The sequence below is a fragment of the Polistes dominula genome, unplaced genomic scaffold, assembly GCF_049000335.1.
Source record: "Polistes dominula isolate Pdom_NZ unplaced genomic scaffold, Pdom_raw_medaka contig_16, whole genome shotgun sequence".
NCBI lineage: Eukaryota > Metazoa > Arthropoda > Insecta > Hymenoptera > Vespidae > Polistes > Polistes dominula.
Window position 1 is genome coordinate 1,221,489 of NW_028301040.1, and position 22,594 is coordinate 1,244,082.

The 22,594-nt window shown below is 32.2% G+C and overlaps 1 protein-coding gene across 2 annotated transcripts in view; it reads right to left on the bottom strand.

Annotated features, from left to right (window-relative positions):
* LOC107067199 (discoidin domain-containing receptor 2) overlaps nt 1–21,559 on the bottom strand; it is a 72,872-nt gene extending 51,313 nt beyond the window's left edge. The window contains exon 1 of one of the 2 annotated variants that reach the window (XM_015322480.2): nt 21,025–21,558. The gene's annotated coding sequence lies outside the window, so the exon portion shown is untranslated. Of the gene's footprint in view, nt 1–21,024 lie in introns of both variants that reach the window. The other variant, XM_015322481.2, reaches the window with a different exon arrangement.
* Nucleotides 21,560–22,594: the final 1,035 nt, after the last annotated feature.

Genomic DNA, 22,594 nt, shown 5'->3' on the forward strand with positions numbered 1-22,594 from the left:
CAGTCAAGAAGAGGAATCAAGATTCTTTCCTCCTTTTTCTTTTTTCTTTCTTTCTTTCTTTTTTAACTTAGGTGCCCCTTTTTTTATAGTGTAAATACATTTCTTTCCTTTTTCCTTCTCTTACATTTTTTTTCTTTTTCGTATTATCGTCCCTTTCCTCCCCTCCCTCCCTTCACTCCCATAATTTTTATATATAAAACGAAAATCAGCAGACAAATGTGATCTCTATTTTTCTTTCTTCTTCTTTCTTTTGATTTTTTTACTCTTTCTACTTTTTCATTCGTTCCATCTAACGTTTGATTCATCTCTTTTTAATTAAACGTTTGTTGTTGTTGTTTTTTTTTTTATCAATAATTATAAATGAGTATTTTTGGTCGTACGTTATAGGATTAACGTTCGTAAAATGTTCTTTTCTGTTGTACAAATCTAGCAGATGAGTAGTAGCATCGAAAGAGGATGGAAAATGCATCTATGGTGTGATTATGACGAAGCCACGAAAGAGAAAAGAGAGAAAGAGAGAAAGAGAGAGAGAGAAAAAGAGAGAGAGAGAGAGGACGTTAACATCAGCCGTTTATCGTTTATCCAAGATTATTTCTGTTCGATCAAGCAGAGAGCTTTCGACCAGCTCAGCTCAGCTGGCAGCCTTGTTATCCGCTTCTACGCACATCCCTGTTATGGTAAATAATGTATAAGAAAACAAAACAAAAAAATATAAATGTTGCACGGCACTGTAGTATCTTCTTAAGCTGCATCATTTATATATATATATATATATATATATATATACAGAATGATTCACCAGGTGATTGCAACCTAAATAGCACCGAAAGTATGATAGTAACAGAAAAGTGGATAAGGTAAAAGTTGAATGAAAAATTCAGGCTTATATTTTTTTTTTAAGTAATATTTTCTTGCTAGGTTGAGTCATTTTTGAGATTTAGTATTCAACTTTGTTTTTTTTTTTTTTAAATACAATGTTATACTTTAATATTTATTTTAAGTAGAAACTGTAGAAGTTTAAGATAGCGGCTGTTAAAACGAATCCAATGATGTGTAACATGAAATACAAAAGCTGACAATGATCAATAAAAACTATTTGGAAAATATCTGTTCCGTCCGTTGTTGGAACAACTAAAGAATGATTTAACCCTGACGCAACCCTGACACGACTGATGATCGAATCCAAAGTAAATTTAGGTACGATTATTATGGATTTACAATTCGGAATGATTGTTTTTTTATCGAAAGGTTTTTTAACCTTTTTTCTTTTTATTCAGAATTATGAGTATATATATATATCTGTCGTAACATTATCGTAAAGAAATCGAAATGCATAATAATGCGTTATTATTATGATAATATGCTTATCAATGTTTATACGTATTATCGTTTAAGCATAAGTCTCGAGATACCTACGTGCTTTTGTCAAACACACGTTATCTAACGAAATCGTCGATATAGCACGCTCGTCGATTTCATCAATAGATACATATATACACACACACACACATATATATATTATACACATATAAATATATTCGTATGAGTAGGTACATTTACATGTAGATACAAGTGAGAGGGGGTGGGGAAAATATATGAAAATATAGAAGAGAGAGAACAGGCGTATTCCTCTGAATGCTAAATACGTTCGTATTTAATAATAATAAATGGTTCGATCGATTACGATAGTCGAGAACCCGTTTAAATGCATTTATTTTGCTCGAATGGATAACTTTGGAGAAAGAGAGAGAGAGAGAAATTTAGGTGAATTCGTATAACAGGCGAGCTACTACTACTACTACTACTACTACTACTACTACAATTACTAATACTATTTCAAACCAATCGGGTTTGTAGGAAGAATATACGCACGCGCATATTCGCGCGAACAGAATGTAGGAGGACACGCGCGTGCTTTATTAATTTCATATCTCGAGAAGAGACGAGGAGGAGAACACAGCTGCGGCAACGATAGTCGGTAACGCCATCAATTTAACGCGCTGGGTAGTAGGATGAAATGTTTACGTACGACCGAACGAACTCCCATTTGTTACGCGATAAAGTATCAGTTACGTTCAATGGTGAGGAGAAAGAAAAAAAGAAAGAAAGAAAGAAAGAAAGAAAGAAAGAAATAAAGAAAGATTTTACTTCCCCCCTTTTTATTTTTATTTTTTTTTTTTTTCCCCCAACACCCTTTATCAAGAATTTCGTTTTTAAATCTATTATATATATATTTCATTATTGTATAATATTTTATTAATATTTTTATTTGACAGGTAAGACTAATTATCACTAATGGTAATTTATGAACTTTGAGAAAATACTGTATGAGGGAGAGGGCATGGAAAATAATTTGTAGTCCTTTTTAAGAAGAGATGACTTTTTAAGTTATAAAAGTTGTTTCGAGAAAGTATAAAATTACTTGTTTTTTTTTTTTTTTATAATCATCTCAAACATCTTACTCTTTGAACTATCCAAAATCTTTTTGTGTTCAACTAAAAGCGAAAAGCTACTACTACTTCGTCTTATTATTTTAAAAGAATTTTCAATAACTCGCATTAATTTATATCAGTTTGTATAATAATCCTATGGTAGCTTTAACAATATTACCAAGAATTTTTATAGTAAGTAATTTTACATACTTTCGTGTTAACAAGAACAAGATAAAAAGAGATAGATAGATAGATAGATAGATAGATAATTGAAAGGAAGAGTAAATAGATAAGGTAAAAGATATTTCAAAATGATAAGTAACTTATTAGAAATACAAAAACGATGGTAGTACGACCAAAAGAGTCTAGTAGCTATCAGAAAAGTGAAAGAAAAGAAAAGAAGAAAGAAAACAAGGCAGAGGGTACTTTTTTTTTTTTTCTGGTGGCCCACTTTTCACGGCAATACAAACATGGGGGATCGAGTTGTAGGTGATGTTGGGGATCGAGAATAAAATGGGAGATGGGTCGAGTTAAGGGAAGGGGGGTGGGGCTCACAGGATCAAAGGGTCCTCTGGAACCTTACCACCACCATCACAACCATCACTACCACCACTTCCAGTAGCAGTCAGTTTCGGTTCTCCGCGGTTAACTCGATGGTAGGGTTGTGGGTGGTCTGCCACTACCACCGACAGTGGTGGTGGTGTTTCCACCAGCGCTACCCTGCTTGCAGTAAATTATGTAGCATAATGGCAAACGACTGAAAGAGAGAAAGAGAGAGAGAGAAAGAAAGAATGAAGGAAGGAAGGAAGGAAGGAAGGAAAGTGGTTGGAAGGGAACGAGGGTTGATGGTGGGGAGAGAGTAGAACCAAGAACAGGGAGAGACAGGGCGTACCTTTCTCTGCTTCATTCGTCAATGTCACGACTCACGACCCGTGTTCACCTTCCTTCCAAAGCACCATCCTGTCAGTCTGAGGTACAGAGAGAAGCCCGCTAATACCACCCTATATTTACTTTTATTCACGCATTTTTCCGCTCGACTTTCCATCCACGATACACGTTAAACGGGGCCCTCTTTCTCTCTCTCTCTCTCTCTCTCTCTCTCTTTTGCTTGCGAAAGTTCGTTGCACTCTATCCTTCTCTCCTTTATCCGGCCCTTCTCCGGCCTTTTACCGTTGCTGAGATTAATTATCTTCTCCGAGGCGGCGACTCACGCTTCGAGGGCAACCTAATGAGGGACCCTTTTTTCTTTTTTTTTTTTTCGTGGCTCCTTATAACGGACTAGCACCTTTACAGATCGATCTATCCTCACTCTCTTTTTCTTTCTTTCTTTCTTTCTTTCTTTCTTTTTTGCAAATTTTTTGTTGTTAATATAATACTTCGATAACCGAACGGAATAGCAAAGTCATCATCGTTCGATTATTTCTACGTAATTTCGGATAAATTAGAATTTTGCCATTTCATTGATCGATTGATTTTTTTTTAATTTTTTTTCAAGGAAAGATAAATTTTTCAAATAGATAAGAAATTTATTTGTTTGTTTTTAAATGGATTATATAAAATATTAATCTCTAAAACGTATATATTTTTATTGTTCACAAATAAGAACGTGATTTTGATTATATTATATGTTTCTATGTTTCTAATTAATTTAAATTGCTAGTATATTTCGTTTATACAGGTTTATTTAATGAATTGAAAACTTTGTTGTTTCATTTGTCAATTTATTCTGGAAAGAAAAAAAAAGTTCAATGAAAAGATTAAATATCAGAGATCGTCGAGTTAATATGATACGACGAGTTAAAAAACGGGAGTTTCCTTATTTAAATCACTTTTCGTTTATATACACTGTATCATTCAGGGAAACAACTACATCTCTATTACGTCACATATTTAAACGTACTACTCCATCGAAACCAGGGTGGTGGTGGTGGTGGTGGTGGTGGTGGTGGAGGTGGTGGTGGGGGGTGGGGCCTGTTGATCGCACGATAATTCACTTTGAGCCGCAGGCTAAATGAAAATTAGCGGGATCCCATTGTTCCGCGTCCGACCAGAAAAACGAGTTTTTGCATTGACTCGATAACGAGAGTTTGAGAGAATAACGAGGATAGATTGTGTGGGTTGTGAAACGTTGGGGATGAAAACATTTTCGCGCTCTCTTCAGAGATTTCAGATTTAATTTAACAAAAGCTTCCGAGAATAACACTTTTCAACATGTAATTGGAAGAAAACATTGCAAATGTTGTCGTATGTTAAAAGTTGGTTAGTCAACAGTTGATAGTATATGTAAAATTAATACAAAAGGGGATTGTGTATTCAAAAACCCATTATTATTATTTTACCTATCTATTTTATCATAACTTTATCAGAATATATAGAAAAAAAAAAAAAAAAAAAAAACATAGAAAATATATCAAACATATCTCGTTTGAATAATATTCGTATAGATTTATATTCGTTAGAATTATCAAATTCCCCATTGGTTTTTTTTTTTTTTTTTTTTTTTTTTTGAAATATTCTTGGAAATACGTCAAAATAAATCCAACGATATTTCAATTAAAAATATATAAAAATTTTTCTTAAAAAAAAAAACAAATGAGAATTATCCATTTTTATTTTATCTTAAAGTAAAATAATTTACTATAACAATATTTGCACTTTACTATTTCTAAGAATACTTTTTTAAAACGTCAGTTCTTAATCAGCTTTTCCCTTTTTTTTTTCTTTTTCTTTATTTTCCATGCGTATTTCTTAGTCCAACTTGAAAGTAGTACATTTTTCATCATAATAATTCGTGCAGTTTCTTAGTAAAGAAAAAAAAAAAAAACAAGAAGTCTAAGCCGGAACCAGAGTCCAAGGGTGGAGGGGAAGGGGGGGGGTGGGTGGGGCTGTTTAGAGGAAAGAAAAGAAAAGACGAAAACTATATATACAAACTACAATAAAACCCCATGACATGTAGAAATGGCACATAACTTACTTTTAGTTAGATTTGTGTCAGACATTTAATACATACGAAGGTATTACCCAGTTACTACTGGGTCGCACAGGTAAAATGTTCATAGAGAAAGTAGCACACAATACTAATACACAGTGTTCGGTGACAGCTCTAATTCGAAGAGAAGAACGAATCTAAAGGGTATAAGGGGAATAGGAAGAAACCTCCCCTTGTCTTCTGGGAGTAAAGCGGCAGTTAAATGTACTTAATATCCAACTGGGGAAACGCGACGAAGAGTCGTCGAAAGTTTAACTCGATGCACACCACCACCACCATCACCATCACCACCACTACCACCACGACGAGGCAACTGGCTCGTTCCAATTCTCTCATTCTCTTTCTCTTTCTCTTTCTCTTTTATTCATTCACTTTTCGCTCATTCAGTCAACATTATTTTTCTTTCTTTATATTTCTTACTCGTTTACTCGTACATTCGGTTTTTCTCTCTACACATTCTCTCTCTCTCTCTCTATGACTTTAATTTTCTTTAAATTTTGTCTTTTAAGTCACTCGTTGAAAGTTGGTTAACAGCAACGTTTTTCTTCATCTTCTTTATTTTCTTCATTTTCTTCATTTTCTTCATTTTCTTCTTCTTCTTCTTCTTCTTCTTCGATCGATCGATTCTCCAATCTGAAGCTCACAAACGAGCTCTCTTTAAATTCCACGCACGAACGGTTGCGAGCTGCTAGTTTCCTTCGTTAGTTAAGAATTATATGCGCCGTAGACGAGAAGAAGAAGAAGAAGAAGAAGAAGAAGAAGAAAGAAGAAAGAAGAAATTGGCCATATTCCAAGCGAAAAATCTCTATCGTCACGCGAAATCGAAGCCAAACGGAAATAAAAAAAAAAAAAAAAAAAAAAAGGGGAAATCACTTGATCGAACAATTGTTCGATTAAAGAAACGTTTCATCATTTTCCTGTTTAATTATCTACAAATCTAAGTTACGATGAAATAGTAGTGGATAATTCTGCTTTTTTCTTTTCTGGAGAAAAAGCGGGATTTTTTTCTCCCTTCTTTCGAAATATTTGTTTCAATAAACATGAAGATCCGTAAAAGTTTTTTGCTGATTAATAATAATATAGCATTTGAAAATAATTACTCTTTCGTTGGTAATAATAAATTATACGTAGTATATTCCTATATCTATAAGTAGAAAGTAGTAAAATGAAATAAGAGTAAATTGTACGGTTCTATTATTTTTAATTTTGTATTAGCTTCCCAGAGAAATTTAATGTTACTATTAGGTAACCAAGAAATTTCCTGTTACCTAAGTTTCTATATCATTTATCTCAATTTATTAAAACGGCACGAACTTTCCTTGGTTATCTGATATTATATTTTATTGCTAAGTAAACAAGAAAATTTCTCCAAATGGAAATAATGGAAATAAATAATTGAATCTATTTATACGAGTCTAGAAATTGGATCAAATTTTTTTGGTCACTCTAATATTAACTTTTCTTCTTCTTTTTTTTTTTTTTTCATTTAAATGTATTTTTAAATTACAAATTGTTTTTAATTTTATTATTATCTAATTTTTTTTTTTTCATTTACTTTCTTTCTTGGTAATATCGAATAACTAAGAAAATTCGTAATTTTAAGGTTACGTGTGTGTGAATGAATTTAAGCATGATCTTTATGGGTTGTAATTTACAGAATTTCGTTCAATCGAAAGGCAACCTTTTAAAAATAAAAACAATGTAAATCATAAAATTGAAGAAAAGAATGAAATTTTTCGACAAAATAATCCAAATTTAGGTTAACTGAATAAATTCACAAACATGGTTGCTTCAGTACTTCTTAAGTTAACGATTTATACAAAGGAAATAAATAACAAGTCCTATTTAGAAAAAAAAATTCGTTGATGTTAATTTTTTATTGCATTTAATGTAATATTGAAAATGATTAAGCAGTTTACGACTGACAAACGCTAATAATCGAGTTTTCCCTGCTGTAACTTTCGAATTGTTTGAAAAGTTGGAAAAATTAATCGTCCATTTATTTTCCTGTATAGGAAGGAGGAGGAGGAGGTGGATGAGGTGAGGTTGGAATATTATTACAAGGGGAAAAGTGCGTGGAAGAAAGTAAATAGTCATAACGGGATACTTTATACGAATTATGCTAGGCCGACGTTAACTAATGATCGCAGAATTTAGCGAACCGAACGAGAAGGATTAACCGTCGTCTTTGTTTTCAAGAAAAATCTATTGTTTACCGAAAAAAAAAATAAAAAAAATTAACTCGATCTTTGTTAAAGTTATTCTTTCACGAGGAACGTTTAAATGAGAAAACACAAGAAATAATGAACGACAACGTAGTATTGTATTATTTCGTAGAAATAAATGAAGAGACATTAAATGCGAACGAATAACACGAGTTGTTGTTCTCTTATATAATATTTATAATTATTTATTATTCATCAACATTATTTATTGCTTAACGTTAAACGTTTTTTTTTTCTTCTTCATTTCCAAAATGTACAATTCAATTATTTATCTATTATTAGTCACGAATTATTCTTGCGTGTGTGTGTATACTTTTCGAATAGAAATGTAGTTATATTTTCATGAAATTTACATTTTTTAAGAAAAGACATTCTTTTTTTTTTATTTTTTTATACAGTTATACTTTTATTTTATTTTTGTTATATTATAACGACAGTGTGTGCGTACTCGAGAAGTTTCAATGTTTAAGAAAGAAATGTACCCCTTTGACAAAAGTTTTTTTTTTTTTTTAAACAGGAAATATAATAAAAACACTTGTTTCGCATTTTTATCTCTTTCAAGCTGTGAGGAGCATGTGAGTTTTCGAAAAATTTCTATTTGGTTACTTTGAATATGTTTGTTTTTTCTCTGTCGGTCGAGAAAAAGAATTTACTCAAGTATATATATATATATATATTTACTATTTATATATTACATAATATATCAAAAAGAAACTTTAAATAAAGATATTATGATTAAATAATTATTTTCAAATTCTTTCGTAATAGAAAAAATTCAAAAGAAAATGATAAAGAAAGGAAAATAGAAAGAGAGAGAGAGAGAGAGAGAGACACAGAGAGAATGACGTCAATTTAAAAAGACCTTCGATATTCGATAAAAATGTAAATTACGTCTTCCCTTTAACTTCTTTACATTTCTTATATTTTTTAATTCCTTATATATTTTTTTTTTTTTTTCGTTCTAAGAAAAGCACCACCATTCCTCTTACAAGCTTTCGAATTACTCGATTCTTTCTTAATGCTTTCGAAAGAATCTTACAAACCTTTTCTCACCCCTCCAATCTCTTTTCAGTATACTTTCGACTAATAACAATGAAGATTCGAAATAAATCATCGTCGTAACTTTATATATATATATCTAGATAAAATCGTTAATTATGGCCATAACTAAATTTAAATAAATTCTCGGTTAACTTGATTGCTATTGCGATGGTGTATAAGTACAGATTTGACAACTTTTTATCGATCATTTAACGTTAAAATGTCAAGATGTGTACGTGTGTGTATATGTTGATAGTATAATGTTGTGATATCGTTAGTGATGTATGTATTGGATGTATTTGATGATCGTATTTCTCTCTCTCTCTCTCTCTCTCTCTCTTTTTGTATAATCCGTTGAAGTATTGAGTATGTATCGGTGTATGTATAACGATCAACTTCTCCCTCCTTTCACTTCCACCCCCCCCCCTTCTTTTTAGTTCTCCGTATGATCCATTGAAAATGTTCGTTTTTCCGTATGACCTCTCGCTTAAAAACGTATTTTCGTTTTCGCATAACTTTATATAGATTCGCAGAGATTCAAGATTGGCAGATCGGATTTGTCAACAAACGTACAATTTTTCACGATATATTTGGTAACCTGTACTTGTACCTGTCCTAAATATCCCTCGATGGATGGTTCTTTTTTTTTTCTTTCTCTCTGTTTTTTTTTTTTTTCTGTTACGTACTTTTTCCTCTCCTCATTGACCTCTTTCTTTTTCCACGTTGTTTTATTTGAACAAATTTAATAATCGTTTGTGCATTAAGTGGATATTATATATTATTACGATATTACGTTAACCGTACAATTAATTTCGTTAAAAGAACATTGAAATTGTTATTCAACATTTATACAGATTGTTATTCTAATCGTTTGATCAACGATTACGATTTTATACGATATTAAATAAATGTCATTGATTTATCTGTGTTATAACATTTTTCAGATGAAATAAATAGATGCTTTTAACGAAACAATCAAATCATTGTTCAATGGCTAAGAACGATCTTTTGTATGTAAAGCAATACTCTATTTTGAGTTTCAATTATACTAACTTTTTATCACGAATCCTATATCATTTATCTATCATGAAGATAAATTTAGTAATTGATAAAAATAAAATAAAATAAAATAAAATAAAATAAAATATATAATATAATGAATTATAAATAATATAATATGTAATATATGTGTACAATGAGTTATTATTATTATTAGGAATAATAATTATAGTCAAGAAGTAATGGTAAGATCTGTGACTATAGATACAATTATAGTCGTTTTGAGACAATGTTTCGGTCTAACAGAAATGGGGACGCTAAGATCTTTCTCGGTGGAACGCGTTTAGAACTTTATGAGACGTAAACCTGTCGGGACGCTCCAAACAATTGCGTTTGTGTGCCGACTTAACACGAAGATCCACAAAACATGGAATATATATATATATATATATATATACCCTTTGTATGCATAGTTCTATACGCATCACTATCTCTTACCCATGAAATGGGCTGGCCAATTTCTCTACGATCATCTTGCCGGAATATATCTCATATGAAATTATAACTTGAATACCTTCTCATTATATTATCGCTAAGAGACACTTAATACGTCGCGTTTTAACGAGTAAATCACTCCTATCTACGTTCTACCTTACTGTTATACATATCACAAATTTCTATAGAATTTAACTAGACGTGTGTGTCATTATTGATCATATTCTTCAAATTCAATTAATCATTAAATTAATCGTATATTCGTCAATTATCAATTGTATTATCGTATTGATCTTACAATCACAATTGAACACGTTCACGCTAGCGCGTACCACCGGTGGCCCGCGCTTGACTGTCCCGCCAGATGAAGTGCATCTTAGATTCGAGTGCCGCCCCACAGCGCAGACACTGAAAATCGGCGCCGGCGTCAACGTGTTAAATAACAAGACATGAGAGGTCAGATTTAAAGAACATTGATTCTTTTTTTAAATAAATTCTACTCAATTGTAGAAATCAATTAGGCTCATATACTGTGCAAGTAGTAAGAGTCAATATTAAATCGTCAGTATAATTGATTTTTCTTCAAATTTCAGTGTTGTGCATCAAATTTGAATATAATAAGGATCACAAATTGATCGATTCAGTTTAGGTATATACAAAGTATAATAATGGATAAGAAGAAGAAGAAGAAGAAGTATAAAAACAATCTAATTTCTAGCAATCAAGTAAGACTCACTAATTAATATTCTCATGAAGGAGGGTAAGAAAGTTGTTTGCTGTTTATGCGTCACGTTGAATTATTCAGTTAAAGTTTTCGCTTTACTCTTAATAATTTTCCCTCGCGATACTTAAGTGAATAGCAACTAATATGAAAAGTATAGTTGAGCTTAATGTAGCGCTTGAGGAGAAGTAAAATCTTGGTAATATCTAGGTCGAACGTCTACCGTCGTCGTACGTCTCGCGAATGTAAAATGCCTTCTTTTGACGAACTCTTCGTTATTCCAGAAGGCAAAGTGCTTGGACCGGTTTCAGAAATCTTACGGAATAACGAACTTGAACGCGATGGAGATTACTATAAAATCGCGATAATAAAGTAGTACGCTTTAAAGGACACCTCTCGGTACCCAAGTTACGTTCTTTGAATTTTAATGAGAAAATCGTTCGAGTTAGTTTCGATCCTGTCCCCCCTCATTTTACGCGAATGAACAAAAAATATTTCAATGCATATTTATTATTCATTCAAGATAACAAATAATTGACTAACCGATCTTTAATTAAGTAATACAAATGATACAATTCTAATTTACTTGGACTTAACTGTATTAGTGTATCAAAAATTGTAATGAATTTAGAATCGTTCTCATTGATACCTGTGCAATGTAGAAAATGTTATAATATATATTATATTAATAATAATAAATAATATTATATTATATTATTATTATTATTAACTGGCATTATAGGAACTCGAAAGTAATGTGAACATTGTGATAAATTTGATATCCCATATGAATTGAAAAGTGTGATAAGACGTGTCAACGCAAACGAATAATGTAAAAATTACCAAAATTGCATAATTAATTAATTATGCAATTTTTTAATTCTATCAACCGTTCCTTTTTTTTTCTCTTCTTTTTCCTTAGCCCTTATACTCTCTTCAATTATATTCAAAAGGTTCGAGAAAGAGAGAGAGAGAGAGTTTATCGTTAAAAAAAAATTTAAACAATCCCAGCAACCATCCATCGATCACTTTGTTAAGCGTTATCAGGCGAGTGCACCATTTCCTACCCGCGTTTTATCAACGTATAGAGTCAAGAATCATCTCAGGCATCAAAAATGTTACATTTTCGATCCATCATCAGCCGACCGAGGTAAAAAGGTAGCGTAACAAAATATTATCCCCAAATAAAAAAGAAAAAGAAGTGTCAAGTTGAAGTAATACGTTGACAAAATTTTAACGTGTTACTCTCTCTCTCTGTCTCTGTCTCTGTCTCTGTCTCTCTCTTTATAGATTTATCTCATCTTTCATCCAAGGTATTCCACACATTTTTCTATTATTTTTCTCTTTTCTTATTTTTTTTTTTTTTTTAATGACATATCCAAGATAGAGAAAAGGGCGATCCGTTAAATGAACGCGTCGTCATGTTGATAGACGAACGTAAGAATCAAGAGAGAGAAAGAGAGAGAGAGAGAGTGGGAGAGAAATCCTAGCGTTATGGAAAACGTACTGGAGGCGTTGGCCCTTGGCCAGATGACGAAAGGTAACGGTTGAGTTTGTCGTAAGCCCATACGTCGTAGAATCCTTTATGTCTCCTCCTCGGTCATACTTAAAAAAAAAAAAAAAGAAAAAAACACTCGTCACTCGAATCGAAATCATCATCACGGTGAAAGCAATTTGGCCGGAGTTATCTCGTCGTCCTTTAACGAGACACGGATGAGATAGGGAAAAAAACGGACAGCCTAGGGCCTACTAGTGTGACGTTTCATTTAGCGAAAGAAAAGAAAAGATGGAAAAGAAAGAAAGAAAGAAAAAAAAACAACTCACACATACATACACAAACAATCTGGAGAATGAAAGAGAGAGAGAGAGTCTACGGTGGCACGAAACGTGTTCCATATTACGATAAGCAACGTTTTGTAGATGCGATAGTTCAAAGCTCGTATACGAGAGTCTTGCGTGCAAGATTAATTCATAGGAATCGTTACTAGTTTCAAATCCCATTCCCAAGATTAAAGTTAATCGATACAAGTACCTAGATTTTACAACCCAACCCCCTAACTCTCCATCGCTACTTCATTTTTAGTTTTTTCTTTTTCTTTCGAATGAACACAAATCTAAACCCTACAGTAAAAAAACCTTCTTTCTCGAGTAGTACTTCTCTCTACTTTTACTAGTCTTACTCACATATTATGAATATTAAACTTAGTTTATAACGTACAGGTATACCTATATATGTTATATCTGGAATACGATCCAATTAATGCTTTTAATCATTGTTGAAGTTAACTCTCATTTTGTTTTTTTTGTTTTTTTTTTCAGTTATTACATTTTATTAAATACGTTTTATCATCGTTTATTATCGTAAATAAATTATTATCATTATTAATGTTTTAATTTACGATATATTATTATCACGCTGTATATTATTATTATTATTATTATTATCATTATTATGAATTAAATATCGATGCGTCTATGGATATTATCAGATGTTAGTTAACGAGCTAAATAGATGCTTCGAGTTCGCAGAAGGCCTCGGAGAAGTTTGCCATTTGAAGTGTTCTTGAAGTCAATCTTGAGCCCTTATTACCGTATGCGCACTTAGGTAAGAGGGCTTTTCAAAGTCTGACCACTTGAACAAAGCTTCTACTACGGTACTCTTGCCGTCATTCGTAGAGGTACCTATCTTGCTTAAAAGCGGAAGCAACCGAATACAGACAATGCTCGTACGAGGGAAAGATTATCATTGGAGGAACATTAACGAGCAGTTTCTCTTGTTATCGTCCACTTGTTTGTTACTAAAAGATCTTCCTTCGACGTTCTCCTAATAAAAAAAAAAAAAGAACCAAATATACGCCCCCATTTTCTTCTTGCTTTTATTTGCTTTTATTTTCTACGTTTTATTATTCTTTGCTAATTTGTGGTAACTTAATCGAGATTATAATTAACATTTTGGTTAGTTAATTGTATTCTCTCAAACAGGTAAGAGGATTAGAAGAAAATATTTGGTTAGATTTTGAATGCAATTTTTATGAAATCTCTGAACGATTGAAAATACGAATGTTATTATTTTTGTAACATTTATATGGTGTTAAAATGTATCAACTCGTAGAACGACACTTTTGCAATATATGGATATTAAAAATTATTAAGGGTGGGTGTGTTGTTACTGTTAAATAATGGTCACGAATTGGGTTTCGACAATTTTTGTCAGGTTTCCGTCGAAATCCTGAAAGTTTTTCGATGTTTAAATATATTTGGAGATACTCGTATTTTTTTTTTTTAATCTTTTTTTCAGGACTCGATTTTTCATTTTTTTTTCATACTAACTATATCGATGTGAAAAATTTGGGTTTCAAAATAACTGGTTCGTATGTCAGATTCTGACCAATTAGTACGGAACCTAATTAATACAAAATTATTCATTTCCAAATGAAATTTTATCCGATATTAGATAATTGAAAGTTACTAGACTAGTTAGAAATTGTGGATAATTTGAAATATTAGAAATGATTAAATAGTGTCATAATAATAATATATAAATGTGTCGCATCATTGATTTTAAATTGACTATGTCTTTATTACGTTTTGTTGATAGTTATTTTGGTTATATAGGGATTGTTCATCGAATGGCATCGACTTCATTGGGATTTGATTTAATGTCTAGTATGAAATAGAGATTGCGTGGGAGCAACCTTAACGAGGCGAACGAACGTTGTAGAATGTTGAAGAGGGAAGTTTGCCATTAAATCATACGTAGTCCACCATACTATATTAATGGTTCTATTGCGATACCGTGTGTAGGTATGAAAGAGAGAAGGTTTGTTCCTAGGGTTCATGGGGAAACTTCGAACCATTCAACCCTGACACGTGTTCTATTATTTTAAACCATAAGTGAGAGTTTATTTTCACGTTGACAACGTTGTTATCAAATTTCATTAATAACATCAAATTGAAAAATTGAACATTCTTTTCTTATTATTATAAACTTCATTAGAAAAGAATTAACGGAGTGTAATAACAATAATTAATATGATTAATATCCGGTCAATTGGAAAATAAATTAATTAGCTGATTAGTAGTAGTAGTAGTAGTAGTAGTAGTAGTAGTAGTAGTAGTATTACCAAGCAGATATTTAGAAATGTGAGATATGTTAATCAAGATAAATTAAATTATTATTGTCGAACAAACACAATGTGGGATTAATATAATTGACTTATATTAAATGTTCAAATAATTCCAATCGAATAATTAACCTATATATTTATTGGAACGTATTCTACGTATTCTAAAAGGAAAAGGAAACGGTACGTATTAAACGACAAAAAGAATGTTCTTACAGATTTAACATTATTATATAATACAAACTCTAGAGAGATCCAGATAACGAGCATTTATTCTACGAATATATCAAAGGTATTTATGTAAAATAGTATTCGCGACTTTGTACGCGTCTGATTTAATACGAGATCGTTCGGAATCCGTATTAATGTCAAAACCCGAGAGAAAGTTATTTACCAAAGGGAGAAAATCAAAAAGGATCATTAAATAATTGGGTTAATTATCAAGTTTATATAGATATACACGTAATTTGTATCATATCGTAGTTGAATAAATATAACATTATCGATAGATACGTATAACTATCTATTATTATATATATATATATATGGGGTTTGGATGACAAGTTTCATGAGAAAACGTTTTAAGTTTATTAACTTTTTTTTTTTTTCGATTTTTTTCTTCTCTCGACTATTTTCTATCATTTTTCTTCTATCTCTCAGGTTATGTGAAATTTTTCTAAGAATCGCGTAAGAGTTAAAACCAGGACCGCATGCGAGTAAGCCCAATGGCAAAATGGAAAGGCAAAGGAAGAAGAGTGCCCGTACGTGTTGGGAATAATGGAAAAGCTTAAGAGCTTATTGCGGTGGAGCGTGCTAACTGCACAATTCGAGACAGAACCGATCGACGAACTCTTTGTCGTCATACATAGTTATTCCTAGTCGTATATATATATATATATATACATATATGTAAGTATATCTATGTATGTTTATATGTATATATGTGATGTGATGTGCACTCAGTCGAATAGTCGCTCGTTTTCTAAGCGATCTACAGTTTAGAATACATATACACAACTCGTAGACGTTAGTTGGAATCTCTGTTTCCTTTATATGCACAACTCTCTATATACGCATATGCACATTGAAATAAACAAAACATAAAAACGCATTGACACAAATGCGTATGTTTTACGTAAACTATGTTCTACGAATCGAGACCCCCCAACGATTGTTCGAACCTTTGGTTATTTTACTTTAGAAATAAAGTTGAATTACTTTTTCTTTATCGTAAGAATTAATCAAATTATTCATAGGATTTTGACAATGAATTTGTTTTTAATATATATATAGATTTTATAAATTAAATTATTATTTGCAACGACGTGGACTGGAAAAAGAAATGCAATTTTGTTTAATCAACCTCTATCAACAAAGTTAGCTTTTAATAATTGTTTTATTTTCAATGAATATCGTTGACACGTGCATTTATATATACATATATGTATGGTTATACGTGTATGTAAATGTAGAAAAAAAGAAGAAAAAAAAAAAAAAACCAAGAAACATCGACTTCGTGACGGGAGATCAAACTTAATTTAACACGGAGCTTGATTTTCACGGAATAATCTTTTTAAAGTTATACTCGCGTGGTAAAGTAAATTTCGCGGTATCAAGAATAACGCGGAACGATGCTCGAGAATGAATAACCGAGGTGGTGGCGAATTGTACCGTACCTGTACAAAGACCGGAAAGCAACCCCTATTTGTATTGCTAGACCGCAAACATAGTGCGTAGTTACTGTACATTGATGCGGCAAATACGTGTATACGTGTTTACCACTCCTTCGATCATTACTGATTCTCACTGAATTAGTAACGAAATCTTTGCGGATAAGTAGTAACAACGTGCTACTATTATTAACTCTAATACTGTTTATTGTATGACGATTAACAGGCACGTATGAAACGTATGAATGATTTATGAAAACAAGTATGAATATTCTATATAATATAATCATTATTATGGATATTGGTTTTGATTCGTTTCATTTAATTAATATTCTATCGTTATAATTATTTTCAAATATAATATATTTTTGAAATTATTATAAGAAAGAAAGAAAGAAAGGAAGAAAAATTAAAGGCTCACATATACGTGATTAAAGCAATTTTTTTGTTCTTTCTCAGATTTAAATGAATATGCAACGGTTATATATAATATATCATTTTTTTTTTCTAGTAATAAAATTGTTCATTTTTGTTTTTGCCTTCTTTTATATCAATTATTTATTCAGTAATATTTGTTTACGTGGAATATTAAAAAATTTATAAGATACGTTCTGTTCTTCTTTCATTATTATTATTATTATTATGATTATGATTATGATTATTACAGCTCGTTAAGTAATCTTGACGAACCGTAGAACTGAAAAGGGGGATGAAATTTCCTGCGAATGTTGGATTTCACTTAGTTACAAACTCGCGAATTATGTTTGCAATTGCAAAACGTTCCACGATAATTATGCACACATTTCAGAGATGTTTCCAATACATAGGCATAATTATAATGCGGACTAATAGTTCGCTCGTCGATACTTCGATTGTGGACCGTTTACGATCAGAATTCTGGAATGTTCTGCGTGCACGGTGTCAAATGTAATAATACATTTACAAACGTATTTCTATATATATATATATATGCGAATGTATATGCGAAACATGAACGTTGTGAGAAGCGTGCGCGCAATTGTAGCATACATGTATTGCGTAATACGGATTTGTACCTAGTATTGCAAATATCATAGTATGGATTATATTAGTAATATTCTGTGGTTTGCAAGCAGTATGTTCTGGATGAGCTTATGTTGCATATGGACAGATTACTTTTTCATTTACTTTTGTTTGTTCATAATCAATTTGTACATTTGCATTAATGATACAAAATATTATTAACTTTGGACGGAAAAAAAAATGTACGATAGTTTGATTTTTATTTTTATTTTTTTTTTTTTAATCAACTGTGTAAATAAAAACACGATTTTTTTTTTCATTTTTATATTTACAATTTACGGTATTGCAAATGATCACAAATTGGTCTCGTGTATTTGACAAATTTAATTTCTCGGATATTTTCGAGTATCAGTACATTTATTTCGGTTCAAAATTTTCTTCAAATAAACGACCATAATTTGGTGCATCTTTTAAATCAAAATGATTAAATTTTAATGTTGAAAATTCGTTTAACATAACGTTTCTGTATACGGTAAAAAATATTTGATTACCCCTTGCACTGCATTATTACATTTGAAATAAAAAAGTCAAATATGAGAAATATGGTAATTTTGATTTTGATGCGATGCTAAAAAAAAAAAAAAAAAAAAAAAATAAATCTACTTAACAGATCAAAACGTAAAGAAATTTTAAATCACGACTGAAATGTATGTTGTCAAAATGTAAAACGATTTTGATTTTTAATGTAAGGTTGAGGTATGAGCAAATGCGAGTAACGAAATCTCTGTGAAAAAAAAAACCAAATTACTTTTTGAACAACTTAATTGACTCGAGCGACAGTGATTCGTTTGTCGAAAAAAAAAAAACAAAAAACAAACAAAATGAGAAAAAAACCAACATTTGATTGATAATTATTAGATTATATTTTTTTTAGCAAATAATTGATCTTAAATATCACCATACGAAGTTAAGATTACATTGGGGGATTGTAAATGAAATGATTTTTCTTAGTAAACGTGGTTGATTTGAATTTTTATATGAGTTTCACATGGATTTTATGTTGTGTTTTACGAAACTCGTAAAAGCGATATCAGTTTTCATCAGTTAGCAGAATAATTGTCATACATTATCTTGTTTGATTTTATTTTCCTATTTTTTTTTTGTTTTTTGTTTTTTTTTTTCTTCTTTTCCATTTATAAAATGGTACACTTTTATACGTGTAGAACTCTAACGAGTTTTATGTATAACAACAACGGATAAAATGCATATGAGGATGAAGAGCAAAACATGCATTTTGAATTTCGAAGCTTCTAATCGTAGTTGCCGGAACTTAATCGGTGGACGATTCGGTGACACACTCGACACTAAAACCATTTCCATGTAATGCTCGAAAATCGTCTCTCGACGACTTATCCCGTACGTACGATTATCATTCCCAATAGCAGATACAGGACTTTAAGAGACAACATTTTTATTCGCGTTATCAACTTGTTCGTTATGTTTGTATAAAGAATCAAACAAAGTTTGCCAATAGAAATTGTTTGAGTAGTTGGTTTATAATTGAATTTGTTTATTGTTCAATTTTTATCATACCAAAGTTGTCGACCTTTTTGTAATGTTGTTGAAATCTTATTTTCTTTTTTTTTTTTTTTTTAAATATAGTAAGATGAAATATGTATACTGTGTATATTACGTTACGATCCTACAATTATTGCATACTCCGAAATGGATTATAAATATTACAGTCAAGATATAATACACAAACAATAACTGTATCAGATATTACATTGTCCTGATATTTTTTCTTCGTATTCGTAAGATAATATATAATATCGTTATGACGTAAATCGAATAAGTTAGAAAACAAAATTAAACTTATAAATCAGGTTGTAAATTTCGATGAAGTAACGATACCGACAGGAGGGATCAATTTTTTACGTTATAGTTAGGAAGTAGTAGAAAGCGTGCCAGGGTACCAAAAGTTCCACTCAAACACTTCGAAGTTAATCGAGAACTTATATATACGTATACATATATATATACAAAGATATACACACTTTTAAAAAAAGACAGTAATTTTAAATCTAGAAAGAAATAAATCCATACATGTGCGTATATACACATATTATTATTATATAAAAGGGTAGAGAAAAATAAAGGAGAGAGAGAGAGAGAGAGAAGAACTTGAACTCATCGTTGGATCCTTACGTGCAAAATTTCGAGAATGGCGATCAATGTGAGAATGAAGAATGGGGAATAGAGAGAGAGACAGAGAGAGAAATGAAGAGAGAGAGAGAGAGAGAGGTCTCTTTGGTTGGCGAGCTGTCGCGGGGTTTAACCAGAAATAGAGAGAGAGAGAGAAAGGGAGAGAGAGAGAAGGGGGTAACGTTTGATATCGTTGGCCACGGCATTCAACGGGGCTAACTCTATCCCGGCAAATTACATTTCCATCCCGCTACGTGATAGGTGCAGCAAACATGCCCGTCAACGTCCGACCGAGTTTCTCCCTGATTAGTTACACTCGACGTGGATTATATTTCCGAAGCAATTAATTAACAAAGTTTCAGCGACTCGCGTTTAGCTACTTTCCCGCGAAACAGTTACCGGAGTATTGTACATTTTGAAGTGTGCAACGTGATCTAAGTATATATACTATATATATGTCGTGTTTCTCTGTATCTAGCTTTGCGTGACACGCCGAGAAGTGAAAAGGGGATGGGTGAGTTAGGGTGAGAGGAATGATGTGTACGTATGTGTGTAGATGTGTGTGTGTGAGAGAGAAGGAGAGAGAGAGAGATGGGGAAAGAGATAGGTGAAATTTCTTGCGAACATCAGGACAGCTTGGGAAAGGGTCGAGAGTGAGAGGGTGAGAGAGAGAGAGAGAGATAGAAGCGACCATCGTCGACGCATCACGTGGTATACCCTAATGGAAACTGTCACCGAAACGTCTCTGGTAAATCCTCCACCTATATGTCCGTGGCATAGCACGGATTCGCATGGCATTTCCACAGCGCGACGTATCCAACGTAATACTGTGCGATCTATGACGCGTCATCATCAAATTTTCCATACCTTCGTATTTATGTGCCACCCTATTTCGATATTCATCTTTTATTTTATCTATATTTTTCCCTTTATCGTTTTCATTCACCACCATTTCGTTTCTTATTGAATTTCTCGATAAACACGAATAAAAAGATCTTCGATCAAAATCTTTTTCTTCTTCTTCTTCTTCCTCTTATTAGTATTATTATTATTATTATTATTATTATTATTATTATTATTTTTGTCTTTTTCTTATGTGTTAGGAGCGTTGATTTACTCACCAGAAGAGACTCCTGGGACGACGACGGGTCTTCTTATTGCCGTCCCGTAGGGTGAAAGTAACCCCAGTTCGCACATTCGCTCGCTTCAGGTTCTCTTTTTGGAGTTATACGATACGTATGAGAAAGGATCACGTTGATGACATTTCTTGCTTTCACCTTTCCCCATTTTCGAAAGAAGGAACCGTTTTAGGATAAATCTTTATGAAGAAGATACTTGTTGCAGGCTATCTTATCCTTACACAATCGAGTTGTTTAGTTGTTCTTTGCAAGTGATCATGTCACCAAAAGATCATCAAAACTAATGTCTTAAACATTTCAAAATCACGATTATTAATAGAATGAATTTTATTTAATAAGATAAATCTCTTCCTTAAATCCCATATAATAGTAGATCTAATAATATTAATTATTATCGATGGGTTTTAGGATTATAATTATAATGACATATTGTGGATTAACGGACAAATCCTCGGAGTTAACGCGTGTACGCGACGTAGAAGGCGCGCTGCCTAGTCGCAGACTGAACTTACGATCCGCGAGTAGCATCGATTTCGATGGTGGGAGCAAGGGCTATAACACACACACACACACAAACACAGAAAGAGAGAGAGAGAGAGAAAGAGAACCAACGCAAGAGGGGCGTGCTGTTAGAGGGAAAAGTACGTAGGAGGGGATAGGATTGCTCGACGAGAGGAGCAGTCCGTTGGCTATACGTGATCTTTTTGTATGTGTATGTGGGTTGGTTAAGAGCGTATTTGTATAGTTATACCACCAGGTGACACACGTACGAGGGTAAGCGCGCGCGCGCGCGCGCGCTCTAGGCGCCACGAGGAGCCACGCGCCGACACGCGGCGCAGCTACCACAGGAAAGAGGTATAACGTCAGACCCCCTTCTTCTCTTTGAGTAGCAGCTTTAAAACGTGCTACTGGAAGAATGGTCTAGGCTCTAACGGAATAAAAGAGGACAGAAAGTCTCACTCTTTTCTACTTACCACTCAACAATTATTTTCTAAGTTTGATTTTGTTTTCTTTCATAGTTTCTGTCTATTTGTTTGTTTGTACTTAAGAAATTATAAGTTTAATACGTTTACTGGATTGGTCGATGGTTATTTTAGATGAAAAATGATTTCTTGATTAGGTGCGGCCTACTTATGACAGGAAAAAGGTATTGTCAAACACCCCTTTATGAGTAACAGTTTTAAAATGTTCTACTGGAATAATGGTCTAGGCTTTAACGGAATAAAAGAGGACAGGAAGTCTCACTGTTTTCTGTTTACCTGTCAACAATTATTTTCTAGATTTGATTTGGTTTTTTTCTTCATATTTTTCTGTTTTTCTTTACATGGTTTAGCATAAAATAAGTTGAATATGTTTACCTGATTGGTCGTTGTTTATTAAAATGAAAAATGATTTCTTAATTAGATGCGGCCTAGTTATGACAGGGAAAAGGTACCGTCAGACACCTTTATGAGTCGAAGCTTTAAAACATGTTACTAGAAGACTCATTGTTTTCTGCTTATCTTAATATTTATTTTCTACATTTGATTTATTTTCTTTTTGTTTTTTTTTT